Source organism: Plectropomus leopardus, chromosome 1 (assembly GCF_026936395.1).
Source record: "Plectropomus leopardus strain MGB_pleo_1.0 chromosome 1, ASM2693639v1, whole genome shotgun sequence".
Lineage (NCBI taxonomy): Eukaryota > Metazoa > Chordata > Actinopteri > Perciformes > Serranidae > Plectropomus > Plectropomus leopardus.
This window is the reverse complement of record NC_142176.1, coordinates 29,546,304-29,571,215: the sequence shown is the minus strand read 5'-3', so window position 1 is coordinate 29,571,215 and position 24,912 is coordinate 29,546,304. Positions and strand designations below refer to the sequence as shown.

General features: G+C 40.6%; 1 long non-coding RNA gene across 2 annotated transcripts in view; it reads left to right on the top strand.

The window, feature by feature from the left end:
- The window catches only part of LOC148190440 (uncharacterized), a 114,981-nt gene that overhangs the window by 61,227 nt on the left and 28,842 nt on the right, over nt 1-24,912 (top strand). For both annotated transcript variants that reach the window (XR_015776926.1, XR_015776925.1), the window contains exons 2-3: nt 14,391-14,451; nt 14,981-15,054. This is a non-coding gene — a long non-coding RNA (uncharacterized LOC148190440). The remainder of the gene's footprint in view (nt 1-14,390; nt 14,452-14,980; nt 15,055-24,912) is intronic.

Below are 24,912 nucleotides of genomic sequence, written 5' to 3'. Positions count from 1 at the left end.
CATTAATTTACACCAAAAGAAGAAGTGAACTCATGGTTTTGTTAATCCTGCAGGCATCAGTGCCCACAAATTCACACATATTGTACCACACATCATTTTACAAACTACAAACACTGGCTTTAATATCCCTGCAGAAACTTTTTTTTTTACTGTTTACTTTTTTAGAGACTGTTCTTTATTTATCAGAGGAGGGGGTTGGCTGGGGTCTGATTTCTTTTTTTTTTTAATCTTGACCCTCCCTGACAACTGGGGGGTAATGCATTACAGCCACACATTCTACTGCACAAAGCCAACCACATGCATCACAGCAAGCACGCAGCCTGCAAAAACTTACCCTCTGATGTTTAAAAGTTGAAAGCGAAATCCCGGAGATGAAAAAAACCCTGCTTTTTAACGATTGTCATGCATGAGGGAGGACAGAATGGTTTTTTTACAGGATCTGGTTAGTGCAAACAGTGCGTTTTTGGTAAAATATACAGTGAGACACAGTTTAAAGTGATTTTGGTGAAATATCAGCCTTTTTAAACTTTGGTCATGTTTCTTGAGAGAAGCATTTATTACACATATTCAAGGACCACTGGAAATTTGACAATATTTTCTGTTTTTACAGTTTGTGGTTATGATAAATGTTGTTATTTTAGTTTTTGTTCAGATTATTTTTAAAAACAACTATTTAAAGTTGTATGCCCCATCCCCAAGTCAAAATAAAAAAAAAACAACATAATTTTCTCCCAAGTGCCTAAAAAATTATTAGACATTTTGTACTAGCCCCTTTCCCCGCATTAATAACGAATAATCCCTCACTTTCTTTGTTTCTAAATGTATTTCTTTCTTTTCTTTTAGAGTTGTGTGGTCCAGGTTTTTATAACCCTTGACCCTTGTGTAATCAGTTGTATTTCACAAAACCAAAAAAAATATCAGTAAACAAGTGAAAAAGAACTAACCCTCCTTAATTCCTTCACACTACATTAGAAATACAAGTTTTCTGTATGACAGGAGTGATGGATTGACTGTGGCGTGTCGCTGGGTTGTCAGCACTGAGTGTGATGATAGTCAGCTGAAGGCTCTCACCTGTCGCTGCTAAGGCGAAGTGAGGGGACGACTGGCGCCGGCCTAGTCTAAACAGGAGTCAGCCCTCGCTGTCTCAACAGGTCTGCCTGTCCCAGGGAGGGAGCGGCAAAGACAGAGAGGAGGAAATTTAAGAAACACCCCCTCCTGCCCTTCATGCATACCCTTCCTCTTGCATGCACAACCTGTCTGTTTGTTTTTTAGCTGTTAATTTACACCCTGTCCTTCCTTCCATGGTGAGGACAGTGACTTTGAGACACTTAAATGTAGATGGATGCAATTTCTAAAATAATACATTTACATGGAAGCAGCAAGGACATGCATGCAGCTGTGGTTATGTGTTTATTTTACATTATGTAAATTGTGATTTTTTTCATGCTTCATTTTACAGCATGTGGACTTAATGGGCACACAAAGGTTTGAACCATCTGCGTTCAAGCACACACTCGCTCTGCAGCTTGACACTCCCAGGCCAGGCGGCTCATGTGTGGGTGCAAGTGTGAGTGTGTGTCTTAGCAGGATATGTGTGTGAGAGCGATGGCGGAGATGAACCATCTGTTTGGCTGACTCTGGGTGTGCTTGACATCCCCTCTGCCTTGGCGTGGCTGCCCTGCAGATGTTTTGGTTGTTTTTAGCGCTGCTTTGTTTTTGATTTCCATTCGTCTGTTTGGAACTGGAGGGATTACATCCCATCTACTATGGGACATTTGAAGAAGTGCTAAGTCTCTGTGTTGTGCCCCTTCTACAAAACTGTCTAGTGCCATTCCTCTTTGTCTCGAGACCATTCAAACACAGATTTACAGTGTGAAACAGCCTGGGTGTCCTCTGTTTTCTATGGTATGGGATGAATACATTTGTTTGCAGCTGATTATACAATTTACTTTGCTGGTTGAATTGGGGTTTTGTTGGCTGCTTTGTTGTAAAATTATGCTGTTAACAAAACGTTTGTTTATACAGCAGTTGTTGAATGCACGTACGATACTATGTTGATGCCTTTGGGAAAGATTTGTGTTTGCTTGAGAGGTCAAAACTCAGGGTCAGATACAGAACAACATGAGAAGATAACACAATGCCTTGCAGAAGGACACTTAAGCAGGGTGAAGGTCTGGTCTCAATTGGCTTTTACTGTATGGCTTTTCTGCTATGCAAGGACTTTTGTTTTTAGCATTGGGGGGTGCACAACTGGGGGTTTGTGGGTCCTCCGCCAAAAGGTTTTCCTTTAATCTGGTTAATTTTTATGTACCTATTTATGCATTTCTGCATCAATGTATGGTGTTAATGTCTTTAATTTTGTTCAGTTTTGTCAAAATGAAAGGTCTCAGCTACTATGATGTTTTTATTGCGGGGCATGGGCCTTGTAGTGGGGGGAACACTGGGGCTGATTACCCAAGGCCCCAGCTGGAGGGTGGCGCTCAAATAGAGAAAATTTTGCTCTTACGTGCAATCAAAAAAAAAATCTATCTAAATAGTTGGTTCCGTAACAATGTTAAAATTTGCTGAATAAGCTGTAAAAAAAAAATAAATAAATAAATAAAATAAAATAAAAAATAATTGAATCTCTTTGGGGCTCCTCTCACGCTGTGAAGGCGCAAAATGTTTTAGTCTGCCCCTGCACTAGGATTCATCTCTGAACACAGTTTAGAGCAGAGTGAGTAACTGCTTATGCAGCTACAGCACAAACATACGTCTTTCCCCGATTAATGGAAATCAGTGTTCCAAAAAAAAAAGAAAGAAAGGGAAAGAAAGCAAACTGACTGAATTCAAAAAGGCGAAGGGAGAAGAAGGGCTGGGAGGCCAAGAGACTGCTTATGCATAGGGCCCAGAATTTGGTGCTACGCCCCTCTGTGTGTGTGGCAGGTCATGTGGTGAACAGAGTAATATTTAATGTGAAAGGAATGTATACATATCAAGAGCCAAATTCCATGTACTCCTACTGTATATCCTCTGTTACGGTAATGCTGACTCTTATTCAAGATCTCAGATTGCACAATTTAAGAATTTTTTATCTTGCATCATAGTGGAAATCTGAAGTGAGTCATGCCAACTGAGAGAATCTCTTGGAATCTGTTGAGTCCAGTTTATCTTCCTTTTGCCTGCAGAGCCTCTTTAGCTCGGTGTTAGGGGGATCTCACTGAACACTTATCTGTTGGTGCCCAGGTGAGGTTATCAGCTCTGGCCTACCTCAGGCATAAGGACCTCAGACCTCACACAGACTGGAGGAGAGAGGAAAAGCTGCAGTTTAGCCTGCTATTTGTATGTTATTCCATAGAGAGAGCTCTTTTTTCTGCAATAATTAAGCACAACTTCAACAGTATTTAATACTTACATTGTTACATGTCAGCAGTTTTTCATTTTCCATCACTTATCTGATATGTATCTGTGCTGTTGGTGTCAGTCAGGTTTGTTTTTGTTAAATTTACCCCTACAGTATCTAAACTCAACTCAACTATGCGAGTACAAATTAGCCAATTGTTTTTTCTTGCCAGAGAGGGGTAATAAGCCTACACTTGCCCCATGTGTTTTGAGTTGGCCTGAGTGGTGAGTGGGGTAGGTAGTGTTGACTCTCTGCTGAAAAGTGGCCTTGATCCATCTCTGCATGGTCACTTCCAGGTCAGGCTGTAGGCAGAGTCGGTGAGGGGCATGGAGGGGGAAAGCAGGATATCAGAGACAGGCCAAATAAACAAACCTGTCAGCCGTAGCATGGCCCTCTGACCTCCCCTGTCCCATCTGTTTTCTTATCTACTCCACCGCTAATACTGAGAACAAGTGACACCTCTCTCTGGCAGGCACTCACTGTTTTCTTTCCACTTAGCCACAGCAGAGCTGCACAAGTTATGCACATGGTGAGGAAGATGATATCGTATGGCTTGTAGGGGCAGAGCTGTGCTGGCAGGAGAAAGCTGCTCATTATCTGGAATGATAAATATGTCATTTATCACTCAAAATTATGAAAAATACAAATATAATATAATAACAAGATGTTTTTCTTATTTTTTAAGTACTCAAAGTTCAGTGAAACAAAATCCTTATTGGAGCTCAGGAAAAGTCGAAAATATTTCATATTAGAAATGTCCCAGTCGGCTCAGAGGGATTGGTGTTGGGCCCGATCAATACATGTTTTAATTGGTCAGAATCGGTTATTTTCAGAGGGTGCCCCGCCCGATCCTTTGTTTACATCAGCTGTCACGCAGGTGTCGTAAACAGAGAGCACGATTTGCGGGCGATATTCATGTTTTATTGTAATGCTGCTATACCAATAAGTAGAAACTGATTTTTTTCATGTTTAAATTAAGCTGCTACTCTAAGTGGAATTGAGTTTTTTGCTCAGTTTTACTGAACCAGTTTTACTGTAATGCTGTAATAAGCTGAATTGTGACTGATTTTTATTTGTTGATTTGATTTAAAAGCAATTTCTGAAGACACATTTTATTTTGTTCACTTTGTTATTTTATTAAATAAACAAATGCTGCAACAAGTGGAATTGTGAGAAGAGCCATATGAAAATATTTTTTAGTGTATTTACTTTGTTTTTTTTTTGTATAAAAAGAATAAAGATGTAGACATGTTTTTTTCTTGTATTGCATTGCAGAGCTATTAAACTGTCAAGAATTTACATTGGATTGATTTTAGTATTTCAAAGTATTTGAAGTATGCACTGTGCAGCTATATTATCCAGGTAAATAAAAGTATCGCATTGGGACTCAGCATCAGCAAATACTCGATAGCAAATGACTCAGATCGGGTTTGGAGGCAAAAAACTTGATCAGGACATCCCTATTTCTTGTATATATATATATATATATATATATATATATATATATATATATATATGTGTGTGTGTGTGTGTGTGTATATATATGTATATGTATATATATATATATATATGTGTGTGTGTGTGTGTGTATATATGTGTATATATATATATATATATATATATGTGTGTGTGTGTGTATATATATATGTGTGTGTGTGTGTATATATATATATATATGTGTGTGTGTGTGTGTGTGCATGTGTGTGTGTGTGCGTGCGTGCGTGTGTTGTCAATAAGTCTCCATACCTGTTGGAGAGGAAACAGATTTTTGGCGCAGTAGATGACCACCCTGTGGCACCTAAACCTTGTTACTACTGTCAGTGTTTTGCCCCTGTTTCCTTCCTTTTATATTCAATCAGTAGGGTCAGACAAGATGGATTACACAAGTCGCTATTGTGTTTATAACCCAAGACATACACACTGCACTTCGTTCTCCACCCTCTCTCCAGCTGTTACTCTCAAAGAAAGTAGAGGACATGACATCCATGCAGGGGGGTGGAGCAAATAGGTGGTTGATGGTGCCAATCATTGGCGAGGGAGGAGGAGCTGGGCCCCATTAATGAATCTCCCCAGAGACCAGAGATTGTGGGGGTGGAGTGCAGAGGAGGAGCTGCAACAGGAGAGGAGGCAACAGAGGCGGAGTTTGCATGTTTGGTAAATGCAGAGGAGGGACATGAGGTGGGGGTTGGGGGGAGTAACAAGCTGTCACACTGCAGGAAAGTCTGCTCCAGTAAGTCACATCTGCCAATGTGCACAAGGGCCATGCCTGAGGGCTGTGGGGTCAAAGGGCAAGACGTCCCCCTGCAGAGCGCTCAGATCACATATCCACTCCAGTCAATAAACTGGCTGCTGTCACTGTTTCAGACACTGGCAATACTGTTCCTTTTTCAATAGACTCAACTGTGGGACTGCATCACATTGATTTACAGTATATTTTGCTGTACTTTATCTGTTTTATTTTAGGATCCCTGTGATTGAAAAGATTAGAATGATGAAGCTGTGCATGAACCATATGTGCTGCTGGTCTGGTCAAGTTGAATTTTCTTCCCCGTTTTTCATATCTAAAGAGAACTCTCTTACCCTTTGTCCTAATTTGACTTTGTAGTCTCTGCCTGCTGGCTTTGTTTTAACGGGAACTTCTTCAATAAATCTTACAAATTAAGAGTGAAATGAAATGAAAAGACATTCTGCAAAGATCCACAGAGGACAGACATGGCAGGCTGACACTTCTATGTTGTGTTAGGAGATGGAAGCTTTGGTTTCTTGTGTTCATCTTGGCTGATCGAAGCCTTGTCTGTTTACCTCTGAGCCACCACAGACCCGTGGCTCCTAAGCAGTGTGGAGGACTGGTGAACAGCATTTTGTGTTCCAACACAGCAAATAAGTGTGTGTATATAAATGTTAATCTGAGTTGCAATTTTTCTTGGAATGGATAAAGTTTGGTGCACATGGAGGTACTTTGATTCTCTGTCAAAGCTGGAGCTCCTGACCATCATGTGAGGAAATACAACCTCCTGCTGTGCTAAACTAACTTCTGACAAATCAGCAAAAAGGCATCCTCTTTGACCTTATGGCCATCTCTCATGTCCTGGAGCCACCCTAACTTGTAGTTTGTTTTCTCTGGATTATCTGATCTTGTACCCTGTTTCACTGGGAGTAAAGAATGCAGCTGGCACCCCTCCCTCTCCAACCCCACCCCGCTGTTGCCCCTCCACTGTCTGACCCTCCCTTGCTTCATGCCGTCGACTGGTTTGGCAAAGCCCATGACCTCCAAGTGCAGCTCCCTCAGTGACCGGTAATGGTTTATTTTGTGTCAAAATGCATTTTGGTTCCACTCTGCTCAAATTTTCAGGACAGATTCGTGCAATTGTGCAACTCGAACCCGTCATGAGCTCACATGTTTACAATGCAGGGCTGCCGTTGTTTGTCACACCTTTCAAATAAAAGGTAGCCAAGATGGACAGTGTTTACAGGATGCTGGGAGCTGTCGGGGGCTGCGGCTGGCAGTTTTGTCCGCTGGGATGGTGTTTGGAGGCTAATTTGATGTTTGCAGAGCCTCCCCTGCCTCCCTGCAGCAGCAGAATGGTGCCTGTCTGGGCGATTCATGGTCAACTATGATATTGTGTTTTAAACAATGGTTTTGGAACTACAGTGAGAAATGGGCTTGTGTTTAGTCCCCCACGGTGCTGCTGCTGCTCATTTGAACAAGTAAGGTGTGGATAAACCAAACTCGCAAGAAGTTGTTCAGTCACTTCAACTTCATAACTCTTTCATTATGAGCTGATTTCAGTGGCACATTTGTTTTCAAATAGTTGGTGTCGAATTATGTGAATACAATTTTGGGAAGTGAGGGTGCAGGCAATCAGAGGCACCCAGTTCTCGGCCCCAATATGGAATAAGGAGCATAAAGTTTAAGATTCTTTAAAGAAAAAAACATGTTGAAGTCAGACCTGCAGTTTTCACATTTCAGTAGGGGATCACCAGAATGCACCACCCCAATGATTTTGTTCATTTTGCAATTGCAAACCTGATCATTAAAGCAGGGGAAAGAAAGAATGATAAGCTTTTGGGGTGTGGAGTGTTAGCCACGTCTCTCTTTAGGCAAGGTTTCCCCGCATTGGTCGGATTTCCCTGGTTGCTCAGCTCTCCATGCACAGAAAATCAGCCCAAATCATAGGGTAAAAAACATGCATAGGCTACTGTCCAAAGAGTATAGAGGAGGTTTTTAAGATGCAAAAAGAAAAATGCATCAATTGTGAAAAATGTGACACACAGTTATCTTGGATTTATGCACTTGACACCATTTCTTTTAATAAAAACAAAAAAAAAACAAACCTTCATTGAAGAGCACAAGACCTTTTAAATGTGTTTGTCCTGACTCAGCATTCATACACAGTATTCCACAGTATTCTCAATATTTCTTAAAACTTGCAGAAGTTGGGTATCAGTAGCAGACAGCAGAGTAGAGTGTGGTTATGGCGAATGAATAAATGAATGAATGGATAAATGAATAATAAAAAAAAATAAGAATTTGGATTTATATAGCACCTTTCAAGGAACCCAAGGCCACTCTAAAAAGTAAGAAAACAAAAATAACCTTATGACTGTGCTAGAGTAAAAATTAGGGGATCACAAAAGGAGGATTCATTCTCTAGGAACCATGAATATCTGCACAACATTTCATGGCAAAGCAACAAATAGTCATTGAGTTACAACATATAGTTAAAACATATTGTGCCACACCACAAGCATGGCTAAAAATAATATCCATCAAATAAAATTTGTTTCAGTGGAACTTCCACTTAAAAACTAAAAAATAAAATTGTATGTGATTTTGTCAAGATTTCTTAAGGTTTAAAAATGTGAAAAACATCTACAATAACAATCGCATTAACATCAGTTTTTTACAGAGAGACAAATAGCAGTCAAATGAGGAAAAGGGGGAATAATGGTATTTATTTATTTATTATCACAGTTAGTCACACATCCTACTCTGTCATGAAATTATACGGGACCATATTCATTGTTCATGAACCCATCAACCTTTCCACCTCATTGAACTGTTTGTGTTAACATTTTGATGTAGTCATGATGGCTGCTGGTACATTTATAATTCAGGCAATTGTGAATTAAAAAGCTGCACTTTTGTGCAGCTGAATGGAACACCTGAGGGCGTTTATCGCAGCTCGACTAAGCATTTGTTTAGCTGTGCTGAAATGCATGCGACGTTGTGTCAGTTTCCATCACACCGTGTGTTTCTGTGTCGAATGTGCAGTAACGGCAGCAGGCCTGCCCGCCCTGCACCTCTCTAACCACTCTTTGATCGACTGCTTCTCCAGTTGTCCTCCATCTGTTGCCTGAGAACTTACAGGACAACCGTCTTTTCCACCTCCTCCATCCTCCCTCCACAGTTCTCCCATTTCTCCTGTCCTCCGCCTCTTGTTCCCTTCCTCCCCAGTATTTCTTTATCCTCACCCCACTCTCTTTCCTCCTCCCTCAATGTCAACTAATTAGGGGGGTGAGGAAAGGGCAGTACAAAGACCTCGTCTGGCCCACCCACTGACCCCGTTCCACCCTTTTCTGAGCCATCATTTCTAGTCATTAGCCCTGTCTTAGTCTTTTGGTTAGGACCAAGAACGCCCAGACACAAAGGGCTAATCATGGGATACAACTAGCTGGGCTGTGTCACTCATCTTTTGGATGGTTCCCTTCCCGTCCCACCCTGCCCTCCTGTCTTGTTTGTCTTTGGTCTGCTGCTCAAGAACTGAGCCTCTAATCTAGTTGCTGGTCAGCGAGGCAAACAGTCTGTCTCAGTATGTCTCTGTCTCTCTCCTTAGTCTGTCATTAAAAGAGACATTGTCTTTCTGTCTTTTTGACCATTTGTATGTTAATAAGTCCGCATAGGCTTTAGCTCTGTGTTTTATTCTAAAATATGAACATGCAACTTACGTGAATTTCGTTCAGTAAATCCTCATAAATTTATTTGTAATAAATTCATGAATAAAACAAAAATAAATGTATGTTAATATTTTTAATCCCAACATCAGCTAGTCTGTCTTTGAAGAAAATACCAAAATTGTTGAATATACTGTACCTGTATTTGGTAAGACATCCCTCCATAACTCGAAGGCACTTATCATGACTAAAATGTGTTTAAAATAAGGTTAATGTTGGAAGCATAAGAAAAGTTCTGCCTTCCAGTGGTAATACACAAATATATCACCAGACAATGTCCGTATTGAATGGTCTGCAATTATGTCCAGTGCCCATGGCAAATAAAATATGCCTATGGTATGATTAAGGTAAGGTAATTAAAAGACATAGTGAATGCTGGCAGTTGTCATGCACTGTGGGTACCTATGAAAAAAACTGTAGCACTATTTTTATAGATCGTATGTAAAAATGCACCAGTAATTTGTGTATAACCTGCGTAATCAGAAATGCTGCAAGTGAACTTTGAAAAATTATTAGTACGTAACCCCCTAAACCAACCCTACCCCTAACCAGTGTTGGGAAGGTTACTTTTGACATGTAATAGGTTATAGATTACTAGCTACCCTTTTAAAAATTACAAGTTACAAAACTATTTTATACTTAATCAAAGTTATGTAACGTATTACTTTTTGATTATTTTTCTAACAAATGTTTTAAACAGGGCAAAAAAGCTGAAAAGACCTAGAAACATAAGTGCTCAGATTTGTCTCAACTGCTTTGCTGATCTGCATTGTCCAAAGATCTGACAAAAGAAGGCATTCCTGCACAATAAAAAAGACAGACAGCAACAGAAAGCATAGTTTTATTCAACATATAAACTTTATACTGAAAATATTTTTTTCATATGTAACCCTTTTGTAATCACTAACTTTTAAGTAATTGTAATTCATTAACTGTAACTGATTACAATGACATTTATTTCATAATTTAACTATTGTAACTAGTTACATCTAACTCGTTACTCATAACTCCTATTTCCCTTTACTTGCCTAAACCCAAAGATGTGCAACCACGTTTCTTTCCCCAAACCGAAACAATATAACTTTACGTTAAGTACACAATGTTATTTTTGTCGTGCTAATTTGTTAGATACTTTACGAACCGTTGTATGAGGACATGTTGAGTAAATGTCAGGGAAATATCATGAAGACAGTTAAAAACAAGAAGTAACAACAAGAAGAACAAACTAGTTTGTGAAGAAAAGTGAACTCTGCTCTCCATTCACCACCACCATCCTTCCTCGTACTTTCCACCCTGTTACATGCAGTATAGGACTACTACTTCCTGTACAGAATGTGGTTGCTGTAACTGTTGATTTACTTTTTGATTACTATTGATTGGTCAGTTGGGCACACTGTTTGGTACTCTAGGGACATTCCTGTCTTATGCTGGGATGAGTCTGCTGTTAATGCAGACCATCCACACACACACAGACACACACACACACACACACACACACTTTAGTTAAGTAAACACTTCTACGATTGTTCTCACACACAAAGAAACATGTCTCGTCATGAAATCACCGGCACACAGTTCAATAAGAAGTCAATTGCGTGGGTGGACTCCAGCCAGTTGAAATCCAAGTATTTTGCTGCATGCCAACATGCCATTCATCTGGCTACCTCAGCATGATGAAACCTCTGGGCGGCTGAGGTGATGGACAGAAAGCTGCATAGATGCAATTGAGGGGAAAGTTTCCCATGTTTCCATCTGAAATGTGTTGAGACTCGCCGCAGGTACGAACAAAGCACCCACACTGCAAGACTGTCATACTGTCTCCTTGAAGCTGGCAGGATAGAGTTATAATGTGCATCTTTGAACTTTCAGATCAGTTTAAGATAGAGCTTTTTAATCATCCCCCACGCACACACACACCCACAAAGTCCAGGTGTTGTGAAGCATCACTGGTGCAGAATCTTTGCACCAGTGAATCAGAAAATTTAAACTTTGGACTTTGATATCCGAATATGCACTTTAAATTTTTTTCTTGTTATTGACCAGATTTATCAGTTTATTTCAGATCAGTTTTGTCCTTCATTGGTCTGCTTCTTTTCATATTGCTTGATGGCAATTCATTTATTGATTTGATGATCAGTTAATATAAATAGAATCATAAAATAGAATCATCTGCTTCCTAAAACCTGCCAGAGCGATTGAGCCTCATTACAATCCCTGCAAAACCATTTGTGAGTCCTGACAGAGAGCCTTTAGGGTGCATGTCCTGGAAGCAGGTAAGAATGTCAGCAATGCAAACAGATCATAAAGGCTTACCTGCTGCCATCAGTGAAAGGTCCTGCACATAGCAACTACCACTAAACCCCTTAAAGTGGGTGGTGTTAAACTCACACATTACTGTTTTGGCAGTTAGTCTGTTGATTCCAGGGGTTAAAGGTCATTTCTCAAGGCTTTTTCCCCTTCTTTTGTTGTAATGATATGTTGTAAAGAATTATGTAGAAAAATGATAATATGCACAGGAATGGAATCTTTAGTGAGTGATTCTATGTTACATATATCCTCATATTTAGATAACTTTTCATAAAAAGCAACAGATTGCTGTGTGGATATGGAAGGCGGGTGCTGTAGAGTTGCTGAGAATGTTTTCTTGTCTCCTTTTTCTGTTGGCAAAAAAGCAATGGTCAATTAAGGTCACAGTTCATCTGTTAAACAAAAAAGTTTATTGTAATGCCTGTCAGGTTTAACATGGCTTTTTACTGTAGTTCTGCTTCATCATTTTCTCCTCTCTCAATTACAAACATCTACATGACAAGAATACATCTATGGAATTATTTTTGTAGGTGTCTGACTGATGTCCTTCTTCCTCTCCTCCTCCTCCTGGACGCCCTGGATTAGAGTAGACCTCCCTGCTGCCGCTCACACACAGACCTGCTTCTTCTCAACTCCTCAATCTCACTTCTCAGCCCCATGCATGTGTGTGCGTGTGTGTGCACGAATACACAAATGAGCATGTTTGAGCGTGTATGGAAGTGTGTGTGGGTATGTGTTTTGTGTTTGTCTGTGCACATTTGTGTGTGTGTGTGTGTGTGTGTGTGTGTGTGTGTGTGTGTGTGTGTGTGTGTGTGTGTGTGTGTGCGTGCGTGCGTGTGCGTGTGCGCGTGCGCGCGTGTGTGTGTGGCTTTTGAGATTTAGCAGGAATGTTTTAGGATCACTCTGTTTCAGATTTCACCTCAGTTTTAAAGGTAACAGAGGAGGGAGGGGGATTGAGAGAGAGAGAGAGAGAGAGAGAGAAAAGGAGGTAACAGAACGGAGGAGAATGTGATGTGGGTGGGAGGTGAGGGTGGAGGTGGTGGGGGGTGTTCAGGGTAAATCTTTCCTCTCTGAGAATAATTTGATCCCCCTGCTTGGCTGGCTGTTCTTGACTGTGTCTTGTTCTGTCCGTCACTGAACAATGCAGATGGAGTAACGTTTCAGGTCGGAGGGGAACACTGATTCTGCAGACAGGTAGTCAGTGCCCCTCCTCCCCATATCCCCCATTTATTTCGCCCCCTCTCTCTCACTCTCTCTCTCTCTTTCACACACACACCAGCTTCATCTCTTTTTCTCACATGCTCGCTCTCACCCCTGCCTCCTGGTCTCTCTTCCCCCCTTTCTCTCCCCCTGGTTCCTATGTTCTCATTGTATTTCTCTTTCTCTCTCACCCTCTCCGTCTCCTGTTGATTCAGTAGACAGGTAGTTCAGTCTGACCCCACCACCTCCTGCACCACCCGTCCCCTCTTTTTACGCAACCCCAAGTGCATTCCTTTGACTGGGTATTAAGCACAAGCAGCCTGACCCCCTTTAAGCACACCATTCATTACACACTGTTCGCTCTGTTCCTTTATTTGATGCTCTGACCTTCAGACCTTTTCACAGGAAGGATCTTCATCGAACAATACAGGGTTGTTTCCTGAAGGCTGTGTAACATGTTTTCATCATTATCTTTTCATTACAGAACTTTGGATCTGAAAATGTTAACATGAAACAAAGCCAATACTCCTACTCCTAAACTGATTGATGACATAGTTTAGATGCTATTTTGTTGCATTGCTCCCAAATAAACTTTGTATAAATCACTAACAATTAATATTTATAAAACTTCAGCTTTTTTGGCGAGATATTTTGTCTCATGGCTCACTTTGCTGGATTTGGTTGAATTGAATAGTACTGCCGTATGTGATGCATCATCCCATTGCTCTTTATTCAAGGTCCTCTTACTCATGTGTCTTTGTGTGTCAGTACATATCACTATAATCAACATAACAACTTACATGACAGAGTAAATGACAAAAAGTGAATCTTATCGCAACTTTCCAAAAGCTGCATGACGTAACATCAGCATGTCTTGTTTGAGCTTCATTAAACTCCTTCCTTTTCGTTTCATGCATTTGAAATCAAATTAGATGCTCAAATGAATTGACTCTTTCAAGTTTACAGCAACAAATACATTTTCCCATTTTCCAATCTCCTATTTTTTCTCCCCTCAAATGTACAGAAGGTCCATTAGTCCCATTTATCATTAACCTCACTGTGTGCAAGTTGTGGGTCCGCGTGGCCGTGTTAGTTTTTCTCCCTGCGAAAACACAATCATTTCCCAGCGCTAAGAGCCCTTAATGGACTGGAATGGGCACTCTGAGGCTCATTAGCATTAGCCAGCTTCCTACTCTCCGTTAATGGAGAAATGCTCTTTATATTTATAATGCTTTTACAGAGTGGGACGATCAATATCATAATCTACATGATTGTGGAATATGAAGTAAGGTTTTTTGTGCGCATTAGGGAGAAAGTATTGGTTTGAGTTGCAAAACAAGAAAACACTTTGATAAGGGTGCGGTTGCTGTCCACAGCGGATATATTAATCCTGGTGCAGTAGGTAGAGCAGTAAAGAGATTCTGTTTATGTAACTTAAGAACATATGAATGACTCAGAATGTTTGCTCTATTGAATCTCAAAACTTTTGAACACTCCTCACTATTTCTAATTTCACTATTTCTAATATTTAATTTCTTTTTTGCAGAGAAGAAGTTGCAGACCACCCAATACAACTGCAAGCCACTCAACCAAGATCTAATGAATAGGTAGGTTAACACAATACACATGCCAGAAATTAGCTCTGCACATTGACACAAAAGTCAAAAGTCATGTTTATTGAGGCTTTTTTGGGCTCTGGAGAACAACCTCCTGCAAGCCTACTTCACATTTCTACGAGCTATGTGAAGAGAGAGTGTGTGTGTAAGATAAGCTAGTGGGCACTGTTCTTGGTCTAAAGGGGGGTTTCCCCTGCACCTCTGCTTCCTGTGTGCTAGTGAAGTGTGTGAGTGTGAGAGATTCCTCCTCCTTGTCTTATCGCTGGTGTTGAGAAGTGTGAGCCACAGAGAATTGTGACACAAGTGAGGAATCCCAGCACTAATGCCTGTACAACTATAGAGTCAAGGCCCTGACACACCAAGCAGATGGTCAGCCATTGATCAGTGTTGGGCTGTCGGTGAGTGTCTGTCACCCTAGTCTTTATGGTGTGTCTTGCAATGTTGGCACAAGTCGAAAATGCACAAGATGAAATCACTGTAAAGCAGGGAGCAATGTAAATGAAATCATTCTGATTTGCAGCTGAGCAAAGTTCTGGAGAAGAGCAAAGACCAGATCAAGACAGACAGGAAGATCAAGCAAACTTGCCATGTAAGGTAAGATTGTTTTTCTTTAGCCTTTGAGCTCTTCAGCAGAAATGTTTCCTGATGGTCTGTGTTGTTGTACACTGGCGCACGATAAGTATGCTTTGTTCTTTAAATATTTGATTGTGTTGTTTATGTGATAAATAGCTAACTAGCATCATGACGGTCTTCCATTTTCCCTTTTTGAATGATGACTACAGACTATCGCTGTCTGCTGGTATGGAGAGTTATTTCCTCTCAGGCAGTCGCAGATCTTAGACTATGTGTTGGTTTGCCATTGGCTGTAGTCGATGGCATGTTAATTGCAACTTTTTGGCTAAGACACAGGCGACATGAAATATCGTAACAGTTAGCTTTTGTCGTTGCTAGCTCTTTGATGCCGGTTTTGTTTGTCTGGGCCTTTACAGCTGACAATCCCACCACTACACACACACACACACACACACACACACACACAAACACACATACGCACTCGCATAAAGTCAATGCCATTTGTCATTAAATACAGGTACATTTTGAAGAACTGTAGACAAAAATACAACTGCTCTGTATTTTAACAAGTTTAAATGTGTATTTTCCCTGGATTGAATTTAAATGCAGATCGGTAAGTGTAAGAAAACATACACACTCACACACTACACACACACATACTCCAAAACACCAGGAAGCTGTAAAAACCCACAGCAGCCATGGTGGTCCACTGGGATCTGTCTCCTTCAGGGCCTGGCTTTACAGTAATGGACCACAGGAAGGACACAAAAGCCACATCGCTCCCATAACTTGAACTGTGTTCCGTCATATCTGGATTTTTTTAGTTACTTTCAGTGACCTTTTTTGCAAAGTGTTTTTTGTTTTTTTACCTACTAGTTGTTTTTTTCTCTCAGAATTTCTTTATGTTGCTGTCTCTCCCTGTCTCTCTATTTTTCAAGCCCTCCCCTCCCCATCCTCTTTACAAAATGCACCACTCAAGCCTGATGTCTAGATTACTCGTTCTCCATCACCAAGGTCAGACTCATATGTATCATCATGATACATATGGATCAACCCATTTTGTCCTGTCAGTCTCTTGTCTTTACCTCTTGCTGGTGTGAGGTGTGCTGCTGATACCAGGGCCAGACGGTAATTTCAGCAGGTTTACCTCCGGAGCATATTGATCAGCACCTCTTAAGTCAAGTTATTAACCAAAAGGACTACGGTGGCAAAAAAAAAAAAGATACCTCGAGGAAAACAAATGCCTTTCAAGAGATCTCTGGGGCTTGTTAATCTGGTTGTTCTCTGGAAAGATGCAACCTGGAGGACGTTTCAGTGATGTAATGTTCGGTTGGAAGATGTATCCAGCCATTCAGTGTTGTTAGAGAGTGCCGTCAGTTTTGATGAAAAACTCTGCAAACTGAGCAAGACTTGTTCTCTCTGTACTAAGAGAACGATTACTGTGGTCCTCGGAGGGAGAAAAGGAGCTGCTTCTGTCCACATAAATAACCATCTCCTGAGCGCGCAGCGGGAATATGCATGTAATGTGCATGGACATTCTCCAAGACATTGACCCTTAACGTCCCTAATAAATAAAGTCAAGGCTATGCACAACACATTAGCGGCAGTCACCATCTCTCTGGATGCCACCTATTCATACTCTCACACACACACATAATATTTTCTCCTCACTGTCCATAACCCTCAAATGGATAATGATTGATTTTTGTTTGGATAATGTTGCTCCTGCAGGTTTCCTTAAGATGACCCAGCAGATCGGACCTCTAAGTAGACCTCTTAGTGATGCCATATTTATGCACTTTGTGTACATATATGTGACTTAAGGAAACCATGAAGTTAGCTGGCCTTTTAAAGCAATTTCTGTAGTCATCAAACAGTGTAATTACAGTCATGTGATACCCGTCTGTTAGTCAGTGGATACATTTATTTTGAGCATCAAAAATGCAGTGAAATTACTTGTTTCACTCTCTGGAATTAAACCATTTATTACAATAACATTTTGAAAATCTACAAGAGCTCCACAATTTAATGATTTTATCCCAATTCAAGTTAGTGAAACACTGAACTGGAAGTAGCTGGCTTGGCCAGTTGAAGTTTCTAGTAAATCTACTCAATGGACCAGTGCCGATCAGTCCCGGATCATGCGGATGATTGCACACTCGACAGCTGAAGCATTTTGGCTTCATGTGCCACTGAGCAACTCTTATAAGAATGAACAGCATCCCACCTTCAATGCTGGATCCAGTTCTCTTAATACATCCACCATGCAAAGAGGCATAATTACAAGGTAAGACCGGTATAACGTTTTCAGATTTACTAATTAGTTTATACTAGTCTGCTAGTACAACTTTATTATTATGGGGACATTAAAATACATATTTGCTTTTCAAATTAAGTGTAAGCTTTTTGCCATCATGGAATGTGAGTAAAGCTGAGCAAACAGTTAGTCAGCTAGAGTGCTAGGTGCTTAGCTGCCCTTTATCACAACAGAATATAGTAATGTTAACCTTCATCCCTGCTTATTTTAGAAAGGCCACCACAAGAAAAATATGCTCTTTGTTTGCATATCAAACAGACAGTGAGTCATAGATTTGTTTTGTCTGCCAGGAGTAGTGTGCTAGCATTAGCACTTAAGCACTGAGGATGTACACTGTGGATCAGCCCTCAAATTGCGATTAATGTAGCATCACCATAAAATACTCTTCATGTTAAAGATGTAAATATACAATTTATATTATTTAAGTGTCTTTCAGCTGATAATTGCATATAATTGTCATAATTTGGTTGATTCTCTTTCAGTGTTTTGTTGTGTTTCAATACTTTATGGTGTGTTCAGTGGGGATTATTCACGTCAAACACATGCTGAAGTACAGTTTATACAGCTCAAGTATCCAGTCTTTGCAATAATCCTTATACTTCCAACCTGCAATAGCAGTGTCTCTCTCTCTTTCTCTCTCTCTTTCTCGCTCACCCAGGATGTCACTCACAGAGTACACCTGCTCTTTCCTTTCAATAATTTTCACACTCCTAATCAAAAAACAAATTCGACAGAGTTTATAGGTGCCCATATGTGTTATGTACAGTAAGTTAATATTCAGTAGTGTATGTTATGTACATATCAGTAAATCAACGTTTAGGCTTTCTTATATTTGGATTGAGTGAGTGAACACACCTTTTATAATATGAAAGATTTCCTGACTGACTCTACATACTGTATGTTGTCTGCAGGGTCATGCAGACTCCAGTAGGTGCTGCTGGAGAGCAGCAGAGTTGATATTGGAGTGTCTGTGTGAGTCTGTCCCCACAATCTGGGCTCACCACCAACCTCCTGTCAGCGGACAAGACCACGACTCACCACATCTCCAGGGAGATGCTGATAGAAAAAGCCACAGCAACACTAAGTGCCAATTCACACCTGAGACGGAACAATATTTGCAAAATACAGTCTAACTGGCTTTTATTACTTGATACATGTGAGGTTTTGCTGCATCAGGAAAACTGAGACAGTTGGAAATTACAGAGAACATAATTACTTCTGTGTGTTTGCACAAAAATCTGTCTAATATTCAATTGATCATTGGATCATCCTGTTAAGTACAGATATTATGTTGTAACAATTGTGTAAATATTTTTAAAGATTTTGCTCAATATGGTCCAAAAACTGTACAGTTTATAGTTAAGAAGGCTTGGACACTTCTGTCAGGCGAGACTAACTGACTGGTTAGACTGGTCTCCTAGTAAAGCTGAGTTAACAATGCAAATTACTTTCAACAATTTGCTATGTAACTGAACAAAGCCCCGGCACTGCTGCTCACTTTGCAGAAGGACTTTAGAAGTGGCGTAATTCTGCATCAGTTCAGAGGAAAAATAAAACACATTAAGGTCAGAAAAGGTTGCAGGGTTATTTTCAAGAAGTAGGTATGACATGTGATCGAATTGTCCTTTTTCCAATAGACTTAATGTCATTTATGTTATGTATTTAAATTTCATTTGACTTTACATCTGCGGTATAAAAGATAGCATCTCCTATGACCTAAGTCATTCTGCCAGACTGTATTTCTGTCACCCATTCTTCTCCACTTAGAATATTTTTACACTAAAACATCTGTTTTACATGTTTAAGGCATGGTGGTTCCTCAGTATTAAAAAATAAGGTGGCATAATGAGTCTGAGCATACTTATGATCTCCTGATCCACCTTTTTATTTCCTGTTATCGAAGGGGGTCCAGTTTGAACTGTGGGATTTGTAATCCTAATCCCTAATGATCGCTTGCCACATGAGGGACTGTATGTCTTTTTACTTTAGCTCAGTTTTTTTCTGTTTGAACTGACTGCAACCACTCAACTTGGATATCAGTTTTCACATTCACTGGAGGCATTTAAAATGCCTGAGGATGCTTTAAGACACCCTGCAACTGAGCAAATGCCAAATGAGCATCTTCAGGGAAGGAAGGGCATTGTCTAAAGTTTAAAAAAATGTCATGTGTAGCTCCCCTAATCCTCTTTTCTCTCACCCAGATAAACCATCTGTTCTGGAATTTGGATCGGACTTCATACAGAGTTAAGAAAGCTCAACTGAGAAGACAAATTCCCAGCATCTTAAAACCTTTACAGTATGACTTAGAAAAAAACCTATCGGTATGTGTTCTGGAACCCATAGCGGCTGCGATGCGGACAAACATAGCCTCTGTACATGGGGCACCCACCAGCTGAGCTACCAGCACCATGACAATCACTATATTTTAACAAATCAGACACCATAATAGAGAAGTTTCTTAATCACCAGACAAACAAACAAATGCAAATAAATATAAGTATATCCAACTTTGTCCAACATAAAAATCGACTGTTACAGCACAACCTATACCTTGAGCCTGGATTGCATACAGTAGATTTTAACCCTGTGTTCTCCCTTGCCAGGGTGCCACTGGGCCAGCACCCACTGACAAGGTTAAGCTGTTCAGAGTAGGTGAGGAGATTACACAGTTTATTATCCACATCTCTCTCTCTCTCTCTCTTTCTCTCTTTCTCTCTCTCTCTCTCTCTCTCTCTCCCCGCACCCCCATACAGCCCCCCTCCCTCCCCCAGACTGGCCGCATGGGGCCGCTCCGAAATTTAATACCATGTCTACAACAAGATAAGGCTTTCTTATGGACAGATTAACAATATGCCCATTGTTTGTAGCCCCGTGCAGTCTTGCAAGCAGGCAGACACAGGCAGCCCAGGCATTAAGGCCAGGGAGTCTGATTGTCCGATGTGAACTCTAGCAGAAAGAGAAAGAGATGTTGAGAGAGGGGAAAGAGATGGAGGATGGGGTACGGAAGCAAAAGAGGAAGAAAAAAGAGGAAGGTCTGGGGAAAGGGAAGGGAGGCAATGAGAAAATAGAGAGAAAAGATGGAGAGAAAGGAATTCAGCAACCTCAGATAGTCTGGCACTTACTGGGTCAAGCGCAGCATACTTCCCCAGTAACAAGAGACTGGGGAAGGCATGTCAGCAGCCAAATTGCCCCTCAAACCCACTGACAAGGATTGTCAGCAGAGAGCAGGGAGAGACTCTTTCTGGGCCACTCTCATGCCAGGGTTAATCACTAGCAATTACAGAGAGGAGGAGCAATCAAAAGGCTGTGATGGCGCGGCACTGGCGAGTGTGGTCTGCGGTGCTCGGGTGTCATAAGCCACTGCGACTCAAACCAACCATTTCTCAAATGCTGGAAAAAGTGTACGTTTTAATCCTGGAGGAGCGGTTCTTTATTCGTCTGCTTGAGAGTTGAATTAAAAGTTGAAGGAGCGCTGAAGACAGTGTGTGTTTATGTGAGCATGTGGGGGTGGTAGGATTACGTGGGTGGGTATTCAGAGGTGATGAGGCTTTAAAATGGAGGGGTCCCCAATGGACCCTTGGGTCCTGAGCACCTGGTGTCAGATCATCTCAGAGGGCAGGGGGCCAAAAAATTCCTAGTTTCAGCTGTGAATGTAAGCGAGTGATGATAGTGAAAATGCACAGATGGATTCTGTAAAAAAGTTCTTTTTTTATGATGAGAATAATGTATTTGTGTGCACTCTTGATACAGTACAAATAAAATCTTTATTTGTAATTTTAAAAAAAACTTCAAATTTTAAGAACTGTGATAAATTCAGTAGTTATTCAAAAACTGCTTACTTGTTCAGTTGACTGCTTATTTCTTCATATGTTGACAGAATAATTTGTGTTAAGTGGATATTTGCACCAATGTTATCATTTGCTATTTCACTATAAATGTCCGTTATTATGAAGCTCTATTTTTAATGTTAACGACCTAGTTACTTGCGTGGCTATTTTGGGCCTAATAGTCCAAGATTTTTTTTTAAAAAAATTGCAATTTCCTCTGTAGTTTTTAATGTAAAAAAATGATACATGTAATATTCACATTTACAGGTGACAAATAGGCAAGTAGCGTGTGCGTGTGTGCGTGTGTGTGTGTGTGCGTGTGTGTGTGTGTGTGTGTGTGTGTGTGCGTGTGTGTGTGTGTGCGTGTGTGTGTGTGTGTTTTGTGTCACCATAGACCGTTTGTATTCACATGGTGACAGTTGACAGCTGTTTTTTTCCTTTAATAAGATTAGGCTAAAGAAATTAGTTGTGCACTCTTTAATCTGCCATTTAACAGAGGGGGCCACCTGGGGCCTGCCTAATCCCATCCACTCTGAATGGCTAATCGGAGACGGTTTGATTCACACAGGGATGAGCGCAGCACTTCTCTGCACTCAGGAACCAGCATCTCTACAAGCCAGTAAACGGATGATTCCCCAGTCAAAAGATAACATGCTTAGTTTCTTGTATAAAAACCTCAGTGGTCATGTTTAGTCAGTCGCTATGTCATTTTGGGGCATTTACCTGTACAACTATAGAGTGGTTGGTAACTCAGCAGAAATAATTAATCTACAACTCAAATGTCCTCAAATAAGCATGATGAGATATGTAAGCAGTTGTCCATGATATTGCATTTTCCCCGATAAGGCTGTTGGTGTTGCTTTTGGTTACATCAGCAGCGCTGCTACAGTGTTGGGATCTGCCAATATATGGGGTATCCCAGACAAGCCTGCCAAGGTGTCACTGACACTATATTGCTCCTATCTCTACACACACAGATGCTCCCAAATCACCTTAACCACACACATACAGTATAGACTAAATCAGAAATTCAGTAGTGCCAGATTTTAAAACCAGGAAATGTAAATGGGCCAGATGTTTAGAAATATTCAAAACCTTTTCTTACAGCTTTTTGTAATTTTTAACAAATGCAAATAAATGCAGTAAAAAATTTTAAAAAATCCCATATCTGACTCAGGCACATCAGAAAGTAATGAAGCAGAATAAAAAAATATTTTTAAAAAATCAGTGCAATTGATGCACAGAGGCACAACAAGTGGCAATACCCAATAACACACTCTATCCCTGTTTTGGTATCTCTCTCCCTCCCCCTCAACTGTCTCTCCCTCTCACACACACACATACCTCACCTCATAAAATTTTCTATCAAGGTCAAACAAAACTGTTTAGGAAAACACATAGGACATACTTTTTGACTATTTGACAATAACCCTGATATTTTGAAAAGCTACTAAGCCTGGTCAAAACTGCTTCACATGAGAAAATGTTTTGTCAAAGAAAAGGTTGGCGGTGTTGCTTTAGTGCATCGGTCCATACATCCTCTCCTATCAGTACTGCACATGTGTAACTCAGCAGAGATAAGATGGAAGCAAAGATGGCTCACTTGTCAGCTACTTCCAGAAAGTACATGTTTACTTATTTTGTCATACTGGTTTATGAGATTTTTGTATACTGGGCCACTCTGAGGTTGCCTGTGGACAGGATGTGGCCTGTCCTGCCAGTTAAGTAGGTCTGGTATAATAGAACGTTTCAATCACCAGAATTTCTGTTGAATTTACCAGGGTTGTCTGGAGAAACAGTTTTCGGTCAGCTCATGTGCAGTTAAATGTCATATCTTGGTCAGAAAATCCTGGGCTGGGTTCTGTTTTCATCAGTGGAAACTGGTTATGATGCTTCCCTGATGCTAAATGTGTTACTGTGGCATTAATCAGGCTTCTCATTTCAATTCTAATTTTCATCATATGCACAAGCTCAGATTTGTGCAAGGCTGACAAAATAGTTTGAGAACTATTGCAGAAATGATTTTGAGTATCATTTTCCCTGTGATAAATTCAATCTGTAGTCAAAGTGACGATGTATCTGTTGGCCACAAATTTCATATTTGCTCACATAAATACTCTGTTTTATTCAAGGATGCAGCAACACTCCCTGCATGTAAATAAAGCCAGTAAATGCCCTGATCTGGTAATTATATATATATATATATATATATATATATATATATATATATATATATATATATAGTGTAAAAAAAGTGCAGGTGAAACATTAGTATCTGTCTATATTTTACACAGTTACAACTGTTCTTAAACATTAATGCACACATAGCCCATGCAGGAAAGTGCTGTCACCCTCATTTGCTCTCAGAAGGGGTCTCTACATGTTGGTTAATGTGGTTTCTCCGCAGTGGGAGCTGTAGTGGGCTGGTTGGGAGAAATCAGCTTTGGCACAGCTGCACAAACGGGCCTTTTTACTGGGCAAATCAATCAGGCAGCCCCGGGCTTGGGCCACTGCCCAGAAAGCACAGTTTGGAGGGAGTTTCACCTTACCCTTGTGCACTGGCTGAAAGGAGCCAGTATTATCACTGTACGGCACTCACCCCGTCACCTCCGCTTTCTTTTCCCCTGCCCCCTCCCGCTGCTCTTTTTCCTCCTGTCATCTCTGTCTTGCTCTCCACTTCCACCATCATTGTTTCTCTTTTCTCCTCCTGGCTATACTCTTCTCCAGTCCTCCTCCTCCTCTCATGCTCTGCTACTCCTTACACACTCTCCAACTTAACAGATTGCCATCAGGAGGCTGTGATCTGAGGAGAAATGTCATATTGTGTCCTGCTATTGGCTGTGCGCCCCTCAAATCACTTGTGACAGTTTCCTATTACATTGTTTACCTGCCTGAAGGCGGAGGCAGCCGTACTTTAACTATATTCAAATCTGCTCGATCTCGAGCGACCACAAGGCCATGCACGGCTTCTTTAGGCGGATACGTTATGCGGTTTATAATGTCTACTGTTATTCCAGTGAGGATTGCCTTGAGAATGAGGACCAGATGGAGACAGTTATCATGGATGTTGAGATGTTTATGACAAGGAATAAACAGGGGCTTGCTTTAAAATATCACAAATCTGAGTCGCTCTGGTTTCTGGTTGAAATTATGTCATTTTTTGCTGCACACGTTTGGTCTGAGTGAGGCTGGAGCCATGAATAGTTACAGAAAATCAGATGAAAAAAGGAAGCATTTTGGCAAAACAACCAGTTTCTTTAGTTCATCTTAAAGTTTACAGTTTTCTGATAACTCATCCTGACTCAGGTTTTTAAGCGTATAGCAGCTTAAACTTTTGTGTGCATAAATTGCACTTTAGCCGATATGTCACTTTTTATGCATCTGTGATGTTTCATAAAGATTATTGAAAATACTTACAATTTGAATACTGGTGTTGCAGATGATTGCATACACATTACTATACACACACACACACACACACACACACACATATATATATATATATATATATCTTTGCATTGTGGTGAATCCAGCAGTAAGAGAATGTAACACAAAGGAGGTAACTGCTACAGAGGATATATCAGCTCTCAGTGTAGCACCGCAGTCTCGCTGGTCATGGGAATTCCCGTATTGTCCCTGTGTCTTATCTCTTTGGACAGGTCATCAGGTCAAAGAGATTAGATTGTCAGTAACGTGGCGGAATCTCACAAGTGAGTGAAACGAGTTTCTTACAAC